Source organism: Canis lupus, chromosome X (genome assembly GCF_003254725.2).
Source record: "Canis lupus dingo isolate Sandy chromosome X, ASM325472v2, whole genome shotgun sequence".
NCBI classification, from domain to species: Eukaryota; Metazoa; Chordata; class Mammalia; order Carnivora; family Canidae; genus Canis; species Canis lupus.
Window position 1 is genome coordinate 35,049,280 of NC_064281.1, and position 17,046 is coordinate 35,066,325.

Below are 17,046 nucleotides of genomic sequence, written 5' to 3' on the forward strand. Positions count from 1 at the left end.
TTTCACAATTTTCTTTAAAACTAAGGGCATTAGGAAATATTGAATACATTTTTAAAATAAGACAGATTATGAAATTATAGACTTTGTAGTAATATTGGCTCTCACCCACCTTTATTCATTCAGGCATTCATATTCGGTAAATATTCTTTGAGTGTGTAAGATAAATAATAACAAACAGCAAGTCTTTTTATGGATCAGGGACTATGTGACACCATGGGTATCATCTTATCTAATCCTTTTAATAGCCTTTCAAGTATATGGGTTTTTTTTTTTTATTCCTTTTGCCCAGATGAGGACCGATGAGGTCACTGAGGCACAGAGAAGCTACCTTGACCAGTTACTAAGTGGCTGCACCCAGATGTGAGCTGTAAATGTGTCCAGTACTTTCTTTTAACCACTGTCCTCTGCTGCCTCCATGTGCCCAGCAAAAAAATTTGGGTGCTGAGATGGAGAGATGTTTAAGACAAGTTCTTAATTCCAGGGAGGTGACTATAAGAATAAAGAAATCAAACAGCTCAACCTAGCCAGGGAACAAATAGTATAGACCATACTTGATAGGGCAAGTTTTTACCAGTTTAGGGTTAAATAAATTTATGTGGCTTTTGTCTTTAAAAAAGATATATATTTTTAAAATTTAACACGTTTAAACTTACACAAAAGAAGAGAGAATAGTATAATGAACCCCCCCACATACCCATCACCCAACCACCCAGTGTAGCTAGTACTATCAATTTACCGCCAATCTTGGTTCCTCTATATCCCATCCACTTTTTCCTTCCCCCACCCCCTCCCTACTGGATTTTTTAAAATGTTTTTTAAGATTTTATTTTTAAGTAATCTCAGCATTCAATATGGGGCTCGAACTCACAACCCCAAGATCAAGAGTCACATGGTCTACTAACTGAGCCAGCCAGGTGCCCCCTTACTAGATTTTTTGAAGCAAATCTCAACCACCCTGTTCTTTTATCCACGAATACATCAGTATGTATCTTTTAAAGACAAGGAATCCTTGTAAACATAAGAGCAATACCAATACCCCTCCCCAAATAATTAACAATGACACCCTAGTAATCATTCAGTCTGTAGGGGAGGAAAATCATTTTCTCTCTACCCTTCTAGGTTCGTGGCTGATAATAAATAATAATAAAAGTTTAACAGGAGAAAAACAAGCATGTCTAATAACATGTATACCACCATATGCATGGAAGAGACCTTGGAAAGCTGAATAACTCCAAAATTGTGCAAGTCATCACCTTAAATACCATCTCCAGCTAAAGACAAAAGAAGATATCGGGATCGGGGTGCTTGGCTGGCTCAGTCGGAAGAGCATACAACTCTTGATTTCATGGTTGTGAGTTCAAGCTCTAACTTCACTGTAGAGATTACTTAAAAATAACATCTTAGGGACGCCTGAGTGGCTCATGCTCTGCCTTTGGCTCAGAGCATGATCCCGGAGTCCCGGGATCGAGTCCCACATTGGGCTTCATGCATGGAGCCTGCTTCTCCCTCTGTCTGTGTCTGTCTGTCTGTCTCTCTGTGTCTCTCATGAATAAATAAATAAAAATATTTTAAAAAATAAGATCTTAAAAAAATGTCAGGGAAAGGGAAGGTCAGTTACAGGAAGTTATCTGGCAAAGAGCAGTAATCAAGAATATGGTCATTGTGCAGATTTAGGTTATTGCCTTCTCCACTGATCAGTTTCTAGAGACTAAGTCATCCTGGTACAGAGAGCAAGACACTCTCACAAATAGAGAGTTCCCTTACACATGCACTTTTCTCTTACAAAAGGGTCACTTTCACTTGATTGTCAAAGCTTTTCTTCTGTCTACTGTTTATTAAAATAATAATAATAATAATAATAATAATAATAATAAGCCTAAAGTAATTCTTTTGCCAAAGAGACATATTTTGGGATGACAGATTCTATTCCCCTTCAAGTCATTTACATATTCAAATTGACTCCTTAGGGGTCCACATATCCAGATTAATAAAAAACACAGTTTCTCTCCTGGGGTTCCTCTTCTAGTGAACTGAGATGCTAGTCCAATTCCATTGTGGTCCTGCTTCCAAGCACCTGGAGAAGAAAGAACCAGAGAGTCTGAGCCATCTCCCAACAGGTGCCCTCCTTACTTGCTGCCCCGGCTGCCCCTGAGTCTTGCTGATGGAAACCAGTGATCTTGGTCAGTCCAACCACTCTGACTTACTGCTAGTCAAGCTCCTGTCTAGGTCCCAGGGGTTCTCCCAGGAAGGCTGAACCTCTTCCTCTGGGGAGCCCTTGGATAGGCAAGGGCCCCACTGTGGGGATCTCAAGTGTCTGGCTCTTTACTTGCCTCTGAAACACTCAGCCCTTGTTTCCACAGCACACCTGGAGCTTTCAGGGCCCAGCCCCACACCTGAGCAGAATCCACCTTCCCCAACAAGAGCCAACACCAAAGGTATTGATCCTAGTCGAGCTTCTTCCTTCTTGGTGCATTTCCCCAAGTGCTCCCATGCCCCTCTCCGGCCAACAGATGCCCATCCGGACCCCGGCAACCCGTCAGAGAAGGGAGATGTCTCTGAAGTGAAGGACTAGGAGCCAGTTCCCTGTAATGTTGGGAATCTCTTGAGCCCCACACAAATCTGCCCTGGGACAGTTTCTGCAGGCCAAGACCTACTGGAAGAGGTGGGCCACAATCCAGCCACAAGGAAGGTCTTGTTATACCCCTCCCCTGGGCTACCTCTCACCACACATTTACACAACTAAGAAAGGTGGTTTAAGGATTTCTTAGACACAAGTCCATTCCAAGGTGACCAGCTGCCTCCTCCTCCACAACCTGTGGAGTTTTGCCTTTGTTTTGTTTAGCTAACTTCCATGTTGTACATTTATGTCTTGAACAGGTCAGACATTTGCATAGTTCGAAATTCAAAAGATATCGAAGGGTAGGTGGGAAAGTCTCTCTCCCACTGCATCCTGCTCTCACTCACCCAGATCATCCCCCAAAACAACCAATTTCATCAGTTTCTGGTGCTTCCTCCAGCAATATTTTATGTCTGTACAAGCCGATATATATATATATTTATAATTTAATATATATGAATATTAAAATATATAAATGTTTTAATATGTATATGAATATATATTTTTCCCCTCCTTCTTACAGCAACAGTAGCATACGATGCACAGTGTTTTGCTCCTTGATTTTTTTCCCCCATTTACAGTATAATCTTTACAATCAATCCAGGGGGGCATTCTTCTGTTCCTATTACACTTGCAGAGTATTCCAAAGTGTGAAGGTACTGCAAGTTGTTTAACCTCAAGTCTTCTATCGGTAGGCTCTCGGGTTGTTTGCCATCTTTTCCAATTACAAACAACACTGTACTGAATAAACTTATAAACAGGACCCAGACAGCTTTTAACAAGCAACTTCTCTTGCCTAGAAACAAATTAAAATTCTAACTAAGTAGGCACCCTGCTGTATAAGATAAAGAATGATAAAATACTCTGGAGGATCAGAAAAGATAGAACTTACTTAGCTGTCTGGGGGCCACAGAGAAGAGATGTGTGGGGCGGGGAAGACGGAATCTGCAGGAGGGGAAATCACAGGGAATTCATTTAGAAAAAAAAATTAAGTTACCCTGATCTATGTATAGAATGTACAATAAGGAGGGGGGCAAGTTGTTATTTCAATTAAAAAAACAAACCTCTAACTTAAAAACTCTAGTATTCACATGGCATTATATATACTGCTTGCCTGAGAATGTAAATATCAGGCACTCCAAAATAAATTACAGACATAATGCAAAATCTGACCCAGTTCTTAGGAACACAGACTATAAAACACTATAATGAAGGCAAAAATCCACATCAAAATCTCCATTGTCTCAGAAAAATGGAATTTAAAGAAATCCCTTCCCTATTCAGTAGCGTTATCACTGGTATATTAGAATAATGCTACTCCTGCCCTTTGTCATTAATATATGCTTGCCACTTCTTGGTAAATGTCTCTGGTTTGCCTTTTGGTTGGTGGGTGAAAGGTGATTGTAATGCAGTTAAGGTAGCAAATTTTCCCACAAACAGGCAGTACAGACATAATATCGTTCCACACTGCACTTGATGCTCTGAATTATTAATTAGGACGTTAAATATATTGCTCAGTGCATGAGGTTATATTTAACTCCATATACTGACAATCTGAGCTTTGCACCTTCCTGGGTTTGAAAATTAGATTTGTAACAACAGGATTTCTTGTGTTTGTTCAGAAAATCATACCTGTAATGAGGGTGGAGAATCATTTCAAGCGGACTTCGAGAGGTGAAAAGTCAGTTGAGGTTCTGGAATGAAATGCCCACATAGGAACTAGGAAAAGAGCAACATCCATAATTAGTTCCTGGCACTTTCACTCCCAAGTTCAATCTTCTCGAAAATTCTGTCGAGAAGTATCAGGAAAGACTTGGGCCTCCGTCAACCAGATCTGAATTCAGATCTAGATTCTGACAAAACCTAAGATACAAAAATAGGGGATTCGATCAGTAAATTAGGATGCATTCACACAATGAAATATACAATTATTAAAAAGATGTGTGCAGATATACTGTTAAATGGATGGTACTAGAGCATTTCATGTAAAGGCAAAACATGGGAAACATTTTTAATGTCTGTTGAAACAGGCTTGGAAAATTAAATTATGATACATCTGCTGTGAACTGACCAAGGCCAATTTGGTCAAGGCACTCTTATGAGGCTCTCTTGTTGCAGCAATTAGTCTGAGGCAAGTAGGGTCTATTTATGCCCCACTTTGCCACCAGCTTTTTTTTTTTTCTTTTAAGATTTTATTTATTTCTTGAGAGATGGTGAGTGCAAGAGCAGGGAGTAGGGGAGCAGAGGGAGAGGGAGATGCAGATCCTCACCAAGCAGGAAGCCCCACTCAGGGCTCAATCCCAGGACCCTGGCACCATGACCTGAGCCGACAGCAGACACTTACTTAATCAGCTGAGCCACCCAGGTATCCCTTGCCACCAGCTTTAAGGAAAGTGGGTCTCAGGCCCAAATCAGCCAGGTATATATTAACAAGCAGGCCTAGCAACAGTGTCACAACCTCTTCTGTATACAAAGGAGTCCCAGCTCAGTCCTTGTGTTCAAGGTTCATTCGAGGCAAAGGCTGTAGTATTCTAGAAGCAGGATTCCATTGGCCTTATAGGCGGTATCAAGCAAGTAGAATGTCCAAATTCATGGTTGGATAAAGCCCCATTAGAGATCAAGCCTAAGGTGCCACTGAGCAAAGGCTGCATGCCTGCCTAGATTCAACTACCCTGCTTGTGTAAGTATGAGGAACGTCTATAAAATAGTTCGGCCAATCCATACACCTTGAATACTTCTCAACTCAACAATGAGAGCACATTTTGAAAAGCATAGCTTAAACTAAATAACACATTCATAAAACACTGACTATATTTAAAGTATATTACAGGGACACTTGGCTGGCTCAATTGGTAGAGCATGCAACTCTTGATCTCGGGGTTGTCAGCTTGAGCCCCATGTTGGGTGTACAGATTACTTAAAAAAATAAAATATTTAAAAGATAGAGAGAGAGCCCCTCGGAGGTACAGTCAGTTAAGTGTCTGACTCTTGGTTTCTGCTCAGGTCATGATCTCAGGGTCATGAGATTAAGCTCCACATTGGGCTCTGTGCTCAGCACAGAGAAGATAGGGAACTTATCATTATCCCAGGAAGTATGATTAGTGGGAAGAGAAGAAGCTACTTTTTTCTTTATGCGTTTCTGTATTTTGAATTTTTTACAATGACTATGTAATTGATTACATGAATTTTAAAAATGCACACTTCTTCTAAAAGGATGTTGCAGAAGAATAATTATGTGGAGAAATGTTTATAATACATTCTTGGGTAGAAGACATTAGATGGTATTATATTAGATGTGACAACCATTGTCTCCTCATCTGTATGCAAACCCCATGTGGCAGATTGTGTTTTCTGAAGATGGCCAGGCCAATAAATATCCCAACCCATGGGCTCTTCATCCGATGTGACATCAGTAGGCCTCCAGTGACAGGCAGCAGGGGTGGGATGGGAGGAGGTCATCTTTGTTCCCTCTCCTTACACCTGGCAGATCTTTCTGCCTTGCCCAAGCAAGTGAGCAAAGACGTGATGTTCAGTGACCTTCTGAGGCTAGATCCTAGAAGGTGATAGGGCTTCCATCTGGCTTTCTCTCCTTGGGACATGTGCTTGAGCCATTGGAGTCCCGAGTCCCCATATAGGACAACGGTTACCCTGATGCTGCCATGCTGAAATGTCCATGTGGGGAGACCATGGAGAAATAGAGAGATGCCCTGTATGCCCCAGCTGTTCCAGCCCCCAGCTGTTTGAGTCTTCCCAGCCCAGGTGCCAGACAGGCAAACATAGAAACCTTTGACATGATACCACCTCTGGCCACCATTTGACTGCAATGGTGTGAGACAACCTAAGTCAGTACCACCCAGCTGAGCTGCTCCCAAATGCCTGACCCACAGAATCCCTGATGAATAATAAATGAGTATTGTTTGATGCCACTGAGTTTTGGGGTTACTTGTGGAGTGTAATAGATAACTACTACATTCTTCCTTTTAATTTTAAAGCTTTTTATTTATTTAAGAGAAAGAGTGAGAGAGAGAATGATCAGGGGATGGGGTAGAGGCAGAAAGAGAAGCCGACTCCCCTCTGAGCAGGGATCCCAACATGGGGCTCCATCCCAGGACCCCAAGATCATGACCTGAGCCAAAGACAGATGTTTAACTGACTGAGCCACCCAGCCACCCTTACTACATCCCCTTTGAGAGAACCTACCACTCCCTCAGCCTAGAAGAGGAAGTCTTTACAATCCATTTGCTTCACAAAGAGCATCCACACATATTCGCAGTGGCAGGACCCCTGGAGGTCACCCGACCTCCTGGGAGTTCTCTGTTTCTCTTTTCCAGAAATTTGGAATGTGAACACTGACGCCAAATCTCCTAGCTTGGGGACACTAGACACTTCAATTTCATTTTCTACCTTATGTCCCAGGCTGCAGAGGACAGCAGAAGGACTCAAACACTCAGAGAAGAGCAGGACAGAAAGAGATCTCGTAGCTTTAAAAGAAAATGAGAGGGATCCCTGGGTGGCGCAGCGGTTTGGCGCCTGCCTTTGGCCCAGGGCGCGATCCTGGAGACCCGGGATCGAATCCCACGTCGGGCTCCCGGTGCACGGAGCCTGCTTCTCCCTCTGCCTGTGTATCTGAGCCTCTCTCTCTCTCTGTGACTATCATGAATAAATAAATAAAATCTTTAAAAAAATAAAAAAAATAAAAAAAAAAAAAAAAAAGAAAATGAGAGGGACACCTAGGTGGGTCAATGGTTGAGCATCTGCCTTTGGCTTAGGGTGTGATCCCGGGGTCCTGGGATCAAGTCCCACATTGGGCTCCCCGCAGGGAGCCTGTTTCTCCCTCCATGTATGTCTCTGCCTCTCTCTCTGTGTGTCTCTCATGAACAAATAAATAAAATCTTTAAAAAAAAAAAAAAGAAAATGAGAGAAAATGTTTTTCTGTCTCGTTCCTGATATTCTTCCTACCTTTTGGTTCTTCTAAGTGCTCAGCATGTGTTAACTTTAATCCTCACCTGATGTATGGAGCTGACACCACTATTGTCCTTATTTTACAGCTGAGGAAGCTGAGTCCTGAAAGGCAAAGTAACTTGCCCAACAGGCAGTTGAAAAATGCCTTTTTTAAAGTTTTTGTTTTGTTTTGCTTTTTTAGAGCCAAGTATAAGCACACATACAACAGTGCAGAGCCAGGCTCAGATGTTCCCCTCTCTGCTCTCACTAATCTCACTAATGACTGAGAGTGGATCAGCACAAGGCACCCTGCAGGCTTCTGTGTGCAGGGTTCTTGGTGGGGCCCTCTGGAGGCTGAGGGAAGGTATCTGGAGACTGGAGATTTTTCATTCATAAGTCATTGCATTCATAAAGAAGGGGAAGTAGCTGCTAGAGGTGATGAGAGGAGACAGAGAGCACGTGGTTTCCTGATGCTGGTAATGGATCGGTAATGACCAATTCACGCTTCTCAGTCTAGACTCTTTCCCCTTATGGTCAGGACGATGGATGCCCAACAGCTGGCTGGAGCTAGGAGTGTGGTCTCCCAAGGGATTGGAGGGCGGATAGGGGCTTAAAGACATTGCTGGAAGCTTTAAATAGCTGTAGAGGTTGGGGAGGAAGGGAAGAGGCAGTGACTAGGTCAGGGGAAAGGATGGTCAGGGCTCAGCTGAGAGCCAATCCTAGGGATAGAGGAATTTCCACAGCAGCAGCGGTCGCAGCCCATGATAGGAAGAGAAGGTAGGCAGCCACATGGTTCCAAGATCAAGGTTTTGTCCAATAGGTTGAAGAGAAGACAGAGAGGAAAGAGAATCAGGGTGTGGCTAAGAGAGAGTGAGGAGGGGTGGCTCATGACTCCAAAGTGGGATAGGAAAGGCAGAAAAGACAGAAGGGGGGAGGTGATAGGAAAAATAGAGGACCAAAGGTCTGTTCAGGTGATCAAGCATCCCTACCAGCTCCTGGGAGCTCCAGAAAAGATCTTGAAAACACTTGTGAATGAGGCACGGTCTTGCCCTATTTTTTGTTTGTTGGGTTTTGGGTTTTTTTTTTTTTTTTAAGTAATCTCTACCCCCAAGGTGGAGCTTGAACTCAGGACCTAGAGATTGAGTCACATGTTCCACTGACTGAGCCAACCAGGCCCCCCAGTCTTGCCCTGTTTTTGCCTTTGTAATTATCTGGAAGTTGAACTTATTGTGATCACTTCATTAGCAGAAGATTCCCCCCATTTCATTCTTCATAGATAAATAGAAGCCATCAATAGTTAATTTGTTCACTTATTCATTCATTCATTCATACGTCTAATGTTGTGTTTACAATGTACTCTGTGAACATGGGTCCCTGGTAACATGGAGGTGAACCACATGAAAGGAAGTATTTTCCCGTTGTCCCCAAATGGGACACAAATTCTCAGCTTATTTCCCCAAAGTTCAGCTCCAAGTTAGCAGAACCCAGAGTTCACAGAGCACATTGTAAAGGCACAACGTTGGATACAGGAGTGAATGAGTGAGTGAATGAACAAACTAAATGAACAATGGCTTCTATTCATGTTGGTTTAAATATGATCATCCACTAGGTGCAAACTGAGAATACGCTAAAGATATGTTAGGTGTAATTTGCATGTAAAAATGCATGAATTTCAAGTGAACAGCTTGTTGTATTTTCATCTATGTGTATCCTTCATATAACCACCATCCAGATCAAGATATAGAACATTTCTGTCACCCCAGAAAATTCCCCTGGGCCCTTTCTCAGTCTACCTCCCTCACCCTCAGAGATAATGAATATTCTGACTTCTATCATCATAGATTCAGAGGATCCAGTGCTTTTGATTAGGTTTTTCAGGAGAGTTGAAGAGAACTATCCAAAGTCACTGTAGTCAGTATCCAGTGGCTCAATGAGAGGAAGTGCTCCTGAAAGCTTGGAAATAAGATTGCTGTGTCTCAGCCAGGGTTTAATCAGGAAAACAAACATGGTAGGGACCATGGAAGGGGGTGGGAAGCTCTCATGGATGGAGAGGTATGGTCTGTGCCATCACCCCAAAGTGGCTTATTACAGTGTCCTGTCAGTCTGACACACATATCCAGCCTGCCCAGGAAGTACATTCTAGCTGTGGAGATGGGTACAACAGAGTGCCATGCATGAAATATTTGCTCTGATTGTATACTCACCAAGTTGATTTTGAATAACTAGGATTCCTGTGTCACTTGCATTTTTGGGAGAGAATACACTGACCAGGTTGACATGAATATGTAGACTACCACATACTTATATCTCATTGTAAGTGAACAAAATGCTATTTTCAACATGAAGATCTTTTGAGTTTATTGTTTTAGGTCCATGTCATGGAGTCAGATCCACTCTGAGACACTGACAGAGCTGGGGTTCTCAGGCTGTGATAAATTCCCATGATAGATCCCACCTTTAAGATGTCTTAGAAAACACTCATTAACCTGCCAACCTAACTCTGGCCTTTCTTTGGAAACTTCCACACTCACCGAAGACATGTTTTGTAAATACAAGATTCTCCAAACATGCATTGAAATCACACACAAATAATTCCTATCAAGTCAAAGAAAGATACATCTTCTCAAGATCCAAAAAAGCAAACTGATTTTTAAAACCTTTTAATTGTAAAAGATAGCACACAAACATGTAACATCAACGTTCAGAATATGGATGATTATGAAATAAGCACTAATGTAACAACCACCATCTAGGTCATTAAGAAATGGCCAGCATTACCAAATTCTTGTGCATGTCCCTCTTTTTTCAAAAAAAGATTTATCTATCTATCTATCTATCTATCTATCTATTTATTTACTTACTTATTTATTTATTTAGTTTAAGCAGGGAGAGGGGCAGAAGAAGAGAGAATCTCAAGCCGACTCCACACTGAGCATGGAGCCCAGACCCTGAGATCATGACCTGAGCCAAAATCAAGAGTCCGATCCTTAACAGACTGAGCCACACAAGCACTCCTTACATGTCCCTTTTAGTCTCATCCCCTTCTCTACTACCCCCATAGGTAACCACTATTGGATTTTTATGATAATCACTTCCTTATTTTTCTATATACTTTGAATGCCTATGCTACATACCTAAACAACATACTTTCTGGGTGCCTGGGTGGCTCAGTCGGTTAAAAGTCTGCTTTGACTCAGGCCATATCTCAGGGTCTTAGGATGGAGCCCCACATCAGGCTCCCTGTCCAGCAGGGAGTCTGCAGTCTGCTTCTCTCTCTCCCTCTGCCCTTCCCCCTGCTTGTGCTCTCTCTCATTCTCTCTCAAATAAATAAATAAATAAAATCGTTTTAAAAAACCAATATACTTTCTTTTTGTCTGCTTTGAAACTTTATATAAATGGAATCACATTTCTCATTTCTTATTTCTATTTCTGTGTAATATATATGACATATAATATTTATTATTTACATTTCTTAATTTTTATTGTGGTATAGCATCCCATTGTATGGAATATACCACAATTTAGGGATCCCTGGGTGGCGCAGCGGTTTGGCGCCTGCCTTTGGCCCAGGGCACGATCCTGGAGACCCGGGATCGAATCCCATGTCGGGCTCCCGGTGCATGGAGCCTGCTTCTCCCTCGGCCTATGTCTCTGCCTCTCTCTCTCTCTCTCTGTGTGTGACTATCATAAATAAATAAAAATTAAAAAAAAAATATACCACAATTTATTATCCATTCTATCGTTAACGAACATTTAAATTACTTCCAGTTTTTGGCTATTATGACTAGTGAGCAAATGAATATTCTCTTTTCTTCTTAAAGATTTTTTAATTTTTTAAAAAGATTTTATTTATTTATTTGAGAGAGAGCAGAGTGTGAGAGAGAGCATGAGCAAAGGTGAGAGGCAGAGAGAGAGGGAGAAACAGACTGCCTGCTGAGCAGGGAGCCCTATGCGGAGCTTGATCTCATGACCCTGAGATCATGACCTGAGCTGAAATCAAAGTCAGGCTCTCAACTGACTAAGCCACCCAGGCACCCCAGTGAGTAAATGAATGATATGAACATTATGTGCATGTATTCTGACACATGTAAGTACATACTCATATTTATTCCAAGGAATAAAGCTGCTAGGTCATAGAGAATGTATATCTTCAATAGATTAGGCAATGTTTTAAAAAAAATCATTGCACCAATTTATGCTCCTACCAGCATGTTATGAGAGTTTCAGTTGACTCACATCCTTGCCTACACTTGGCATGGTCAGCCCTTTTAACATTTGTCAATCTGGTGGTGTGTTGTGGTATCCCGTGGCTTCAAATTTGCATTTCTCTAACTATTAATGAGGTTGAGTGTCTTTTTATCTATTTACTGGACTTTCGTATTTCCTCTTCTGTAAAGCATCTGTTCACATCTGTTGCCCATTTTTCTATCAGACTTTTTCTTATTAATTTTTAGGAATAATTTATATAGTCTGGATACAACATATCTTTTATCTTTCCAGTTTTTACCTTGTATTTTCATTTACTTTATGGGTTTTTTCTTAGAGATTTTATTTATTTATTCATGAGAGACACAGAGAGACAGAGACATAGGCAGAGGGAGAAGCAGGCTCCCTACAGAGAGCCCTATTCAGGACTCAATCCCAGGACTCAAGGATCACGATCTGAGCCAAAGGCAGACACTCAGCCACTGAGCCACTCAGGCATCCCTACTTTATGACTTTTTATGACTTTAGTTTTTAGAACAGTTTTAGATTTAGAGGAAAATTGAAAAAATATAGAGAGAGTTCCCATATACCTCACACTCAGTTTTCTCTATTAACATCTTACATTAATACAGCATATTTGGGGCAGCCTGGGTGGCTCAGCGGTTTAGCGCTGCCTTCAACCCAGGACATGATCCTGGAGACCCAGGATCGAGTCCCACATCGGGCTCTCTGCATGGAGCCTGCTTCTCCCTTTGCCTGTGTTGTGTCTCTGCCTCTCTGTGTGTGTGTGTGTCTCTCATGAATAAATAAATAAAATCTTAAAAAATAAATAAAACCTTTAAAAAACACAGCATATTCATCACAATGATGAACCAATATTGATATGTTATTAAGTAGAACCTATACTCTATTCAGATTTCCTTTTTCTGTTGCAGGATCCCATGCAGGAATGAACAATTATGTTTAGTTGTCATACCTCCTTAAGCTACTCTTGGCTGTGACAGTTTTTCAGACTTTTCTTGTTTTTTATGAACTTGAGAGTTTTGAGGAGTACTTTGTGGTATCTTTGTGGTGTCTGTCCGATCGGGTGAGGGCGCCCACAAGTGGGGTGATGACTGGGTGGAAGCTGATGGTACAGGCTTCACCTGAGGCAGAACAAAGGAGACAAAAGTTTATTGAATACACTGCAAGGGAGCTGTGGGTGAGACAGCAGAGGAGAGACTGCAATGAGGCAGCGGGTAGAGGCTGTTTTTCAAGGGGGAAGATGAGGAGGTATGGCAATGCATGGAATTCACCCTTTTCTGGTAATTGTGCCTGGTTGTAAGTAGCCTATTGGTCAGTTAGGGCCTATGGGTATCTTGAGGTGGGGCACCTGTTGGTCCTGTCTTCAGTCCGGGGGCTGCTGTGGGCCCTTTCTACATTCCATTGCTCAAACCTGTTTGCCTAAAAGCCACCTCTACATACTTGTCATCAAATATTTTGTAGGATGTCCCTCAATGGGGATTTGTCTGATGTTTTCCTCATGATTAGACTGGGGTTATGGGTTTGTTGAGGTAGGCCATAGAAGTAAAGTGCCGTTCTCATCACATATCAAGAGTACACACTATCAGACATGGTTTGTCACTACTGATGTTGGCTTTGATCACCTGGCTGAGGTAGTGTTTGCCAAATTTCTCTACTGTACAGTACTGTACTGTTTACACCCACTTTTCCATTCTGTTTATGGTATCTTTTGAAAATGAATTCTTTTTTTTTGTTGTTTTTTTTTAATATAAGTAATCCCTACACCCATCATGGGGCTCAAACTTATGACTCAGAGATCAAGAGTCTCACACTCTTCCAACTGAAACAGCCAGGCACCCTTGAAAAGAAAGTCTTAATTTTAATTGAGTGGGGGCTGCATGGTCTAGGGGTATGGCACAATCGTAGCCTCCACAGGACTCCCTGATGGCTGATTTGCAGGGACCAAGCCATTTTAATGCTGCCTCTGGGATCACTCAGAACTTACTGCTGGAATTAATGGGGCTGAGGGGCAGAATTAGGGAAACAAACTAAACTGTGTCTTCTTTCGAATCTTGTATCTGGATATCTCCTTTTAAAACTCAAGAGCCAGGAACCTGGGTGGCTCAATGGTTGAGCATCTGCCTTTGGCTCAGGGTGTGATCCCAGGGTCCTGGGATCAAGTCCCACATCGGGCTCCCCGCAGGGATCCTGCATCTCCCTATGCCTATGTCTCTGCCTCTCTGTGTGTCTCTCATGAATAAATAAATAAAATCTTTTTTAAAAAATAAAACTCAAAGGCCACAAATTTGACATCTTTGTTTCCTAGTTCTTCTCTGAGAATCCTTCCCTCAGGGCAAAGAATGACAGGAGTCTTGGCTATTTGGCCTGGGAGGAGAGGGGTGTGTGATGAAGGCGGAGGAGGAGGCTTCTTTAGAGGAGTAACACATAGCCACCTCTAAATGCTTTGAAGAAAAAGAAAAAGTTAACCACACGTATATCACCGATTATTTACTGAACACTAAAGATTGAATCAGGAGGGCTACAAATAGGAGGCAGAACTACTGACGATTCAAAATATAACCTTGAGTACATACGCCCTTCACCAGGTTCAATCTCTCAATCTATGAAACAAAGAGAAAGCTTCCTACAGTGTTTATTTTGCTGAATTCCTAGGCTCTAAGGAGCAGTGATGCCTCTTGGAGACCAGAGAGGAAAGGAGGGCTTTAGATTTACAGGCTAAAATATTCATCCCTAGCTCAAAAAGGGATGTTATTTCTCAAGACACAGAGTATGAAAGAGACTGAGGTTTTCTTGCAGGGAGGAGAAAGAGGAGGGATTTTATGTTCCTGTCTATAATATCTTTGTTCTTCTTCAAATTAAAAGAAATAAGAACGTTCTAGAACTCTTTCAAGAACAGAAAAATTCATCCCATTTCCTGTGTCTTTAGGCTGGGTGAAATGGCGTGGAGTTCTGCTCCACTTTTAGCTGATTGTGCTCCTAAAGGTTTATTTAGACAAACTCTTTCAGGGCCTTTGGTTTAGAATCTATTTCAGGATATGCAGCAAGATGGACAAAGAAGAAAATTTTAGTTGATGTAAAGAGAAATGACTCCATCATGCTTAAAAATGAATTTTTAAAAAATGATTAAATTCTTATTGATTTTTTTTCAAGCTAGTCATTTCAGAGTTGATGCTTTGAAAATTAGCTGCTTTAGACAATTTTGGTAATCTAATAATTTCACATTCCTAATGGAAAACTATCCTTCCCCCTTTCAGATTTTTTTTAGATTTCTTTCTTTTTTAAAGATTTTATTTATTTATTCATGAGAGACACAGAGAGAGAGAGGCAGAGACATAGGCGGAGAGAGCAGGCTCCATGCAGAAAGCCCAATGTGAGACTCCATCCCGGGACCCCAGGATCATGCCCTGGGCCGAAGGCAGACACTCAACCACTGAGCCACCTAGGCCTCCCCAGATTTCTTTAAAGTCACTTTTGTGCTGGGTCACCTGCCTGGCTCAATCCGAAGAGCATGTGACTCAATCTCAGGGTCCTGAGTTCATCAGTAGTTCAAGCCCTATATTGGATGCAGAGATTACTTAAATAAATAAAAATCTGAAAAAAAAATAAAGGCACATTTGTGCAAATTCTTGCCTCTGAAAGAATGCAAATTTGAGAGTCAAAAGTTTTCTGAAGTTGAATGAAGAGATCCAGATTCCATTCCATCAATTGAGAGTGGCTTTTGTAAGCATAGTGGATTCTGAAAGTTCAAAACTGAGTATCTGGGGAGTGTTCTGATTCCAGTTTTGAGTTGGGCAAGTTTTTCCTGGTATAGGTCTGCTACCTAAGAAACTCCTGGGATCACTGCCTTCAATCCATCTCCTATTTTCTCCTTCAGTTACTCCCAAAAAGAAAATGGAAATTGGAAACTGTGTAAACAGTAGGACATTTTCTCCCAAAAAGTTTGTCTTCCATTTGTGCACTTTACAAAGCTCAAACACCTTCAATGGCTCCCCATTTCCTGTCAGTTGATGTGTTCTTTTATTTAACATTCTCAATAAAAATGTCCCTAATTGAAATTTTTAGCCCTATGTGCCTCTCCCCTATATAATCTCTTTGGTTAAATTAAACAGTTAATGTTTAACCTGACAGGCTTTCTCCATGCTGCACCTTACAGTTTTTGCTACCTGCCAGAACCACTCCTTCTCCGATACTTGCATATTGAAACCACAGCATCTTTCAAGGTCATGGGCCAGGGCATCCTTTTCTGATATTAGATGCCACATTGTGTCACTTCTTGCTTAATATCATAGGCAAAAAAACTTGTGATTAATGTGGGAAACAACGGCAGAAGGAAATGTAGGTAAGTCTAACATTCCTCCAAGAAGCTCTCTACTGTCTTAATGTTAATGACTTGCTAGAGGGAAAAACTACTTTAGCCTGACAATAGCAAGATCTCCAATATCCCAGGAGTCTTGAGCGTTAAAAAAAAAAAAAAAATCCTTTTTGGAACTTCCCTTATCTTTACCTCCCCAACACCATAGTACATAATCAGGTGCTCTTCACAGTTCCAGGGCAACAGCTCTTTCTGCCCAGGACCCACAGGTCCTGTTCCTGTGCTTTTAAAAAAACCACCTTTCTGGACTGAAGACCCCAAGAATTCTTTCTTGGTCATAGGCTCCAGACTCCAACACTACTCCAAAATACACATGATGAGCACTGGTTATTGTACGCAAGTGATCAATCACTGAATCCTACTCCAGAAACTAATGTTACACTGTACGTTAACTAAAATTTAAATTTGAAAAAAATATATCATAGGCCAAAAGACTTAAAAGTTGGAAGAGAGGATCCTGGTCTAATTAGTAGGTCTAGCCCTCACCTAACACTGAGCGAATGGATGAAGTAATTAACGTTCTTGGCCCCACATTCTTGGTGGATAGTAGAGTCTTAGGAGATAGGGCTGCCAGATTAAACAAATCAAGATATATGACGGCCAGTCATATGTGAATTCCAGATAAACCATGAATACTTTTTAAGTATAAGCATGTCCCATGAAATATTCACGACATAGTTCTACTAAAAAGTATTCGTGATTCATTTGAAATTCAAATTTAACTAGGCGTCTTATATTTTATCTGGCACTCCTGCTTAGAGGGCAGGGGCTCCCCGAGGCGCCTGGCTTCCACCCAGCAGGTGCTCAGCATCTGTGCAATTGTTAGAACGAAATCCAAACCAGCTCCGCAGCTTCCACAGCTGCACCCCAGCTGGGCGGAGCCAAG

The 17,046-nt window shown here is 41.6% G+C and overlaps 1 long non-coding RNA gene across 1 annotated transcript in view; it reads right to left on the minus strand.

Moving 5' to 3' along the window:
• Window positions 1-1,245: 1,245 nt before the first annotated feature.
• Window positions 1,246-17,046, minus strand: part of LOC112673288 (uncharacterized) — a 38,063-nt gene continuing 22,262 nt past the window's right edge. The window contains exons 2-5 of the long non-coding RNA XR_003144720.3: window positions 12,741-12,909; window positions 4,250-4,336; window positions 3,510-3,562; window positions 1,246-2,074 (exon numbers count right to left, since the gene is read on the minus strand). This is a non-coding gene — a long non-coding RNA (uncharacterized LOC112673288). The remainder of the gene's footprint in view (window positions 2,075-3,509; window positions 3,563-4,249; window positions 4,337-12,740; window positions 12,910-17,046) is intronic.